The sequence below is a fragment of the Coregonus clupeaformis genome, chromosome 29 (assembly GCF_020615455.1).
Source record: "Coregonus clupeaformis isolate EN_2021a chromosome 29, ASM2061545v1, whole genome shotgun sequence".
NCBI lineage: Eukaryota > Metazoa > Chordata > Actinopteri > Salmoniformes > Salmonidae > Coregonus > Coregonus clupeaformis.
The window spans coordinates 31,667,020-31,673,915 of record NC_059220.1 but is presented as its reverse complement, the minus strand read 5'-3'; the positions used below and the strand labels follow the sequence as shown (position 1 = coordinate 31,673,915).

Here is a 6,896-nt window from a genome sequence, read left to right as displayed (position 1 = left end):
AGGAGCGCTCCAAACAAAACACAATGAATAAATTGACAACTCCTTTTATGGAATGAAACAAACCAAAACGTGTTTTTCACAAGTGTAGCCCAGGTTGTGCGTTCTGCAAATAATGTGTCCAGTCCAACAATGAGAACTGTAAAAGACTGTAATAATGATATATTGAATGCATTAACATAAATTACGATAACCAAACAAACATTGTAGATTAGAAATGTTGGGAATTAAAGGTAAATGTACTACTGGTGATACTGGTGTGCCAACAATCGACCAGTCGACTAAATGGGGTCAGCCTTAGTTTAAATCCGTCAGCAGAATGAAAGCACACTGAGTTTGCAGATGTACTTGACTGTCCCATTGTGCTTCAGATCTGGCACCCTTTTGTGGCTTTTCTGTGAAATGTTATTGCTTCAATGGAATGACACCACCTACAGAATTTGTTTGATTGATGTTGTTGATGAAAAGACAAAAGATTCTACTCTGTGAGAATGTTTGTACTGTTTCACTTACTTACATTTTCCTCCCTTTGAGGCAAGTTGGAATCATCATTGCACAGACTTGCCATCTTATTAACATGTTATTACCTTTTTTTGGAATTACCATAGGGTTGCTATTATAACCAAAAAACATGTGCATGGCCTAAAGGGGTCTCAAGTGTCTTTTTGCACGTTAAGACCACCACCTTAGCTCTGTCAAATGTAAAGGTCACCCCTTCTGCTTCTGACTAGATGGATCATTCCAGGCACAGCCCAACCCTTGGTAATGTGGAGCCAGAGCACAAGATGCCTTCCATGTGTTGTGGATGTTCTGGTGTTAGCTGCTCGAATAGCCAAGGGCTGTACGTTCTGGACACCGTCATAACTCAAAAAGGTGAAAGAGCAGGTGTTTTTAAGCTCATATTTACTCTAATTTCACAAAGATTATGGTTATAAAAAAAAAGGTTGATCTGAAATGTGCCATTTGTTATGATCTATCCTCCAGATCCATTTTCAATTATTTGTCTCCTTTCCTGCCACATTCAACAGCCACGCACACCCACATTCCTTCTCAGCACTGAAAATTATATTTCCCTGAATGACAGCCCTATTACCATTAGAAAGACTTTCACACACCATGTTTGGCCAATCCCAAATAACCCAAAGAGATACCATTATGTAACTAATAGCCTCTCCCTCTTATGCTCACTCTGGACTGGACTGAACTTGTTCTGTAATGATGTGGAGAAAAACCCAGCCCATGCTACGTTTCTGGCCACATAAAACTTTCAACAGGGTATTCTGTATGATTTCTGTGAGCCAACTTCATCTCCAGTGGAGATAATGTGAGGACAAGGGAATGGCAGCCAAGATGCTTTCTCTCTTAATAAATGTAACGCTATTTGCAGATGGCACATTTGAGGAGAAATCAACACTTCCATTCACTGTGCTGATATGAGATTTCTGTTGTCAGAAATGGTTAGATACTACATCTTAGCTGAACTGGGTAGAACAGTGGTTTGTGTCGTTGTAAAATGCATTGTGGTTGTCTTTTTGTCATCCGAGAAGACATTTTTCAGTCACATTTTACATTGTGGTCCTGAAATAGTCCAAGTGTCCAAGGTTTATAGGTACAGGTGGGTAGCAGACTACAGTTACTACGTCATTACATTTTAAGAAACACCAAATGTGTGAGTATTGACTTATGTAAACAGGATTTTACATAAGCCACTTTATAAATACCATATACTGTAGTTTCTCTTACTGAATACTTTTACTTCACAAAACTCATGATATCCCCTTCCTGTACACACCTTTTCCATTCATATACTGCCCATAATGTCTATACACACCATCATATACATATATACTGAACAAAAATATAAACCCAACATGCAACAATTTCAATGATTTTACTGAGTTACAGTTCATATAAGGAAATTAGTCAATTGAAATAAATAAATTAGGCCCTAATCTATGGATTTCACATGACTGGGCAGGGGCGCAGCCACCCACTGGGGAGCCGGGCCCAGCCAATCAGAGTTTTTCCCCACAAAAGGGCTTTATTACAGACAGAAATACTCCTCAGTTTCATCAGCTGTCAGACGATCCCTCAGGTGAAAAAGCTGTATGTGGTGGTCCTTGGCTGGTGTCCTGGACAACCGTGGTCTGTGGTTGTGAGGCCGGTTGGACGTACTGCCAAATTCTCTAAAATGACGTTGGATGTGGCTGATGATAGAGAAATGAACATTAAATTCTCTGGCAACAGCTCTGGTGGACATTCCTGCAGTCAGTATGCCATTTGTACGCTCCCTCAACACTTGAGACATCTGTGGCATTGTGTTCTGTGACAAAACTGCACATTTTAGAGTGGCATTTTATTGTCCCCAGCACAAGGTGCACCTGTGTAATGACCATGCTGTTTAATCAGCTTCTTGATATACCACACCTGTCAGGTGGATGGATTATCTTGGCAAAGGAGAAATGCTCACTAACAGGGATGTAAACAAATGTGTGCACAAAATTTGAGATAAATAAGCTTTTTTGTGCATATGGGACATTTCTAGGATCTTTTATTTCAGCTCATGAAACATGGGACCAACACTTTACATGTTGCATTTATATTGTTGTTCAGTTTCCAGACTCCGCTCGTTCTATTATTTCTATATTTCTTTATTTTGATTTTTTTGATTTGCGTGTATTGTTTTGTATTGTTAGGTATTGCTGCACTGTTGGAGCTAGGAACATAAGCATTTTGCTACACCTGCGATAACATCTGCAAAATATGTGTACACGACCAATACAATTTTATTTGATATTGATTTGATTCACCTCTACATGCTCCCCAACTTCTCTGTCTATGCTTGTTAGAAAATTATCATTCGAATCCTTTGTTGGGAAATGCATGACAGAAACCCACACCGATATGTAGGTAAATCTTTGGCCAAACTTTAGAAAGCATCAACCATTCCTTACTATGAAAAATACATCTCCATACGGTAGTCAATGTGTCTGGTCTGGTATCGACATTCATTGGAACAGTTTATGTTTGTTATTCTTTACATAGTCAGAGAATGATGAATGTCTTGCCCACAGCCCTTAAGGAGAAGAATGCATACATGTGGTAAATAAATTAACCGATACCTTATCTACCTTAGACAAGCAGCCACCAAAGTCAACCTATAGCATGCTCTATATCTGGCCTCCAGGCATGGTAGGTTTACACTAGATTAATACTAACTTTCCATTTTCCTTGACATGATTTATTTAGGAGGGAAAGAGTGCTGCTGATGGAGTGAACTACATTTCTATTTCAGCAGGAGGATGATGTTGTTCACCAATGGTTTAGGGACATTAGTGGATGTGCACGGTGAGAGTGGTCAGGGAGATATTTGTTTTGGATCTCTTCCTGGGACAAACGTTACTACAGGGACATAATTATATTCAAATTCACTTCTAATTGTGCACTAAAGGGATGTTTCCATGATGCAATTTTGGTTGCTGTTAATACTGACTGCAACTATTGATCACTGAGAAAGATTGCTGTTATTTTTCTAAATTACCCTGCTAAAATGCTACTATTAATGTTTGTTACCTACTTATCACTCATTTTCAGACATCTACATACTTAATTGTGGTTCATATCATTTTTATCAATTTCATCCAATGACCATCAAGCCAGTATTGATGTTGGAGCCTGATGTATTTGAACTTCAGGATTCATTTTGTGATTGTTGAGGCATGTTACTCATAGAATTGCCAGAGAAAAGTGTATTGAAATTTCCAATGAAAGCACGGACCATATCCAACATTGTGTGAACAATCACTCACGTAGCTGACGTGCCAAATAGGGAACTTGCTAAATGTCCCTATGTCCCTGATTAATCAACCATATTTGACCTCATAGTTCAAAGCACTATCATTCAACTCAATGGTTCATGCTGCATTAAGATCAATTAAGTGGCTGGTTCTTAATTTGCATATGTTCTCTATGGTTCTGGCATGTGTGTTTACATGGGCATGATCTGTTCAAACCCCTCTTTACAGAACATGAAAGAACCTACCTCTGTTTCTCTTGGACGTTTCCATGAAGAACCTCTCAGTCCAGATGGATCTCTGGACTACCACATCTGCATGGCCAGGTGAATGAAAATAATGGATACATGTAACCATGATCCAAAAGGCAACTGAACAGACAGGCTAGTATGTTTGGTACTGATTTACCTTTTTGTGTTTGGACCTGTGACACACTGTGTGACACTATAAATATACTACCTGTATTTACCCTTTTTTGAAGTAAATCTCTTGCACTGACTCTATGCACACACACTGGACTCTACCCACACACACACACATACTTACATTGACACCCTAACACACACACACACACACACACACACACACACACATAACATGCTCAAAAAAGCATACTGACACCACACAGACACTTACAAACACACACACTTTCACGCTCACCACATACGCTGCTGCTACTGCTCCACATACAGTGCATTCAGAAAGTATTCAGACCCCTTGACTTTTTCCACATTTTGTCACGTTACAGCCTTATTCTAAAATTGATTAAATAGTTTTTTCCCCTCATCAATCTACACACAATACCCCATAATGACAAAGCAAAAACAGGTTTTATAAATAAAAACAGAAATATCACATTTACGTAAGTATTCAGACCCTTTACTCAGTACTTTGTTGACGGACCTTTGGCAGCGATTACAGCCTTGGGTATGACGCTACAAGCTTGGCACACCTGCATTTGGGGAGTTTCTCTCATTCTTCTCTGTAGATCCTCCAGGCTCTGTCAGGTTGGATGCACAGCTATTCTCAGGTCTCCCCAGAGATTTTCCATCGGGTTCAAGTCCAGGCTCTGGCTGGGCCACTCAAGGACATTCAGAGCCTTGTCCCGAAGCCACTCCTGCGTTGTCTTGGCTGTGTGCTTAGGGTTGTTGTCCTGTTGGAAGGTGAACCTTTGCCCCAGTCTGAGGTCCTGAGCGCTCTGGAGCAGGTTTTCATCAAGGATCTCTCGGTACTTTGCTCCGTACATCTTTCCCTCGATCTTGACTAGTCTCCCAGTCCCTGCCGCTGAAAAACACCCCCACAGCATGATGCTGCCATGCTTCACCGTAGGGATGGTGCCAGGTTTCCTCCGGACGTGACACTTGCCATTCAGGCCAAAGAGTTCGATCTTGGTTTTATCAGACCAGAGACCTTTAGGTGCCTTTTGGCAAACTCCAAGCGGGCTGTCATGTGCCGTTTATTGAGGAGTGGCTCCCGTCTGGCCACTCTCCCATAAAGGCCTGATTGGTGGAGGGCTGCAGATATGGTTGTCCTTCTGGAAGGTTCTCCCATCTCCACAGAGGAACTCTAGAGCTCTGTCAGAGTGACCATCAGTTTCTTGGTCACCTCCCTGACCAAGGCCCTTGTCCCCCGATTGCTCAGTTTGGCCGGGTGGCCAGCTGTAGCAAAAGTCTTCGTAGTTCCAAACTTATACCATTTAAGAATGATGGAGGCCACTATGTTCTTGGGGACCTTCAATGAGGCAGAATTTTTTTGGTACCCTTCGCCAGATCTGTGCCTCGACATAATCCTGTCTCGGAGCTCTACAAACAATTCCTTCGACCTCATGGCATGGTCTTTGCTCTGACATGCACTGTCAACTATGGGACCTTATATAGACAGGTGTTTGCCTTTCCAAATCATGTCCAATCAATTGAATTTACCACAGGTGGATTCCAATCAAGTTGTAGAAACATCTCAAGGATGATCAATGGAAACAGGATGCACCTGGGCGCAATTTCGAGTCTCATAGCAAAAGGTCTGAGTACTTCTGTAAATAAGGTATCTGTTTTTTATTTTTAATACATTTGCAAACATTTCTAAAAAAACTGTTTTCGCTTTGTCATTATGGGGTATTGTGTGTAGATTGATGAGGACATTTTTTTTATTTAATCCATTTTAGAATAAGGCTGTAACGTAACAACATTTGGAGAAATTCAAGGGGTCTGAATACTTATCGAATGCACTGTATGCTGCATTCACGGTAAAGGCTACATATGTTGGCTCAATCAGAAATTACCTTTACATTTCTATCTCGCAATCTATATAATGCCTCAGAGATACAGATTGAATAGAGCCTCTAATCTTGTACACCAGCCAGCTCTCTATGCAGTAGTAATTGAGCATGGGGACGAGGTTACACAGGACAATGTACTCCAAGTCATCAGTTTATGATTGCACATCTTCCCATCTCCTCCAACATCCCACTAATGTCCTGGTATGGTGTTCCAAGATAGTAACCATGCAGAGAACAACAGGAGAGGAGAAATTGAATTCTCCATTTCTTTCAAAGCAGCTGAAGTTTGAAAAATAAACTCCTCTATGCCCTGTTGTAATTAACAGCAGATGAGACTTCCTGTGATTTGGCATCCATCACCCACAGGACTTTGTTATTTCCAGCGTTTGCATAATGACAATGGTTTCAAGACTCCATCCAGCTCAAGCGAAGCACTCATGCATTCCAGAAAGCCTGTATTCCATCCCTGCAACGATCAACAACAATCGGTTTTATATTCATAAACTAATGTAGACCTATAATATTCAGCTCATTTGGTTACAAATGTGTTCTAAATCTAGACTGGCTCAATAAAATGCTTTATTGCCTAACTGTAGCTTATACTACCTTATTGTGGATTTGAGAATATGATCAAGGAATATACCCAATCCTTTTTCTGTGACTGTACTTGTAGTCTCTCTCTCTCTCCCTGTGCCTCTCTCTCTCTCTCTCCCTGTACACCTCTCTCTCTCTCCCTGTGCGCCTCTCTCTCTCTCACACACACACACACACACGCATGGCTTGTTGAAAGTACAGTGAAGCGAGAGATACTGCAGAGATCTTCCTCCATC

At 41.0% G+C, this 6,896-nt stretch overlaps 1 long non-coding RNA gene across 1 annotated transcript; it reads left to right on the top strand.

Annotated features, from left to right (window-relative positions):
- Window positions 1-741: 741 nt before the first annotated feature.
- LOC121544400 lies at window positions 742-6,661 on the top strand. The gene is made up of 3 exons (XR_005996096.1): window positions 742-870; window positions 4,023-4,117; window positions 6,393-6,661. It is a non-coding gene; the product is annotated as an uncharacterized LOC121544400 (long non-coding RNA).
- The last annotated feature ends 235 nt before the right edge of the window (window positions 6,662-6,896 follow it).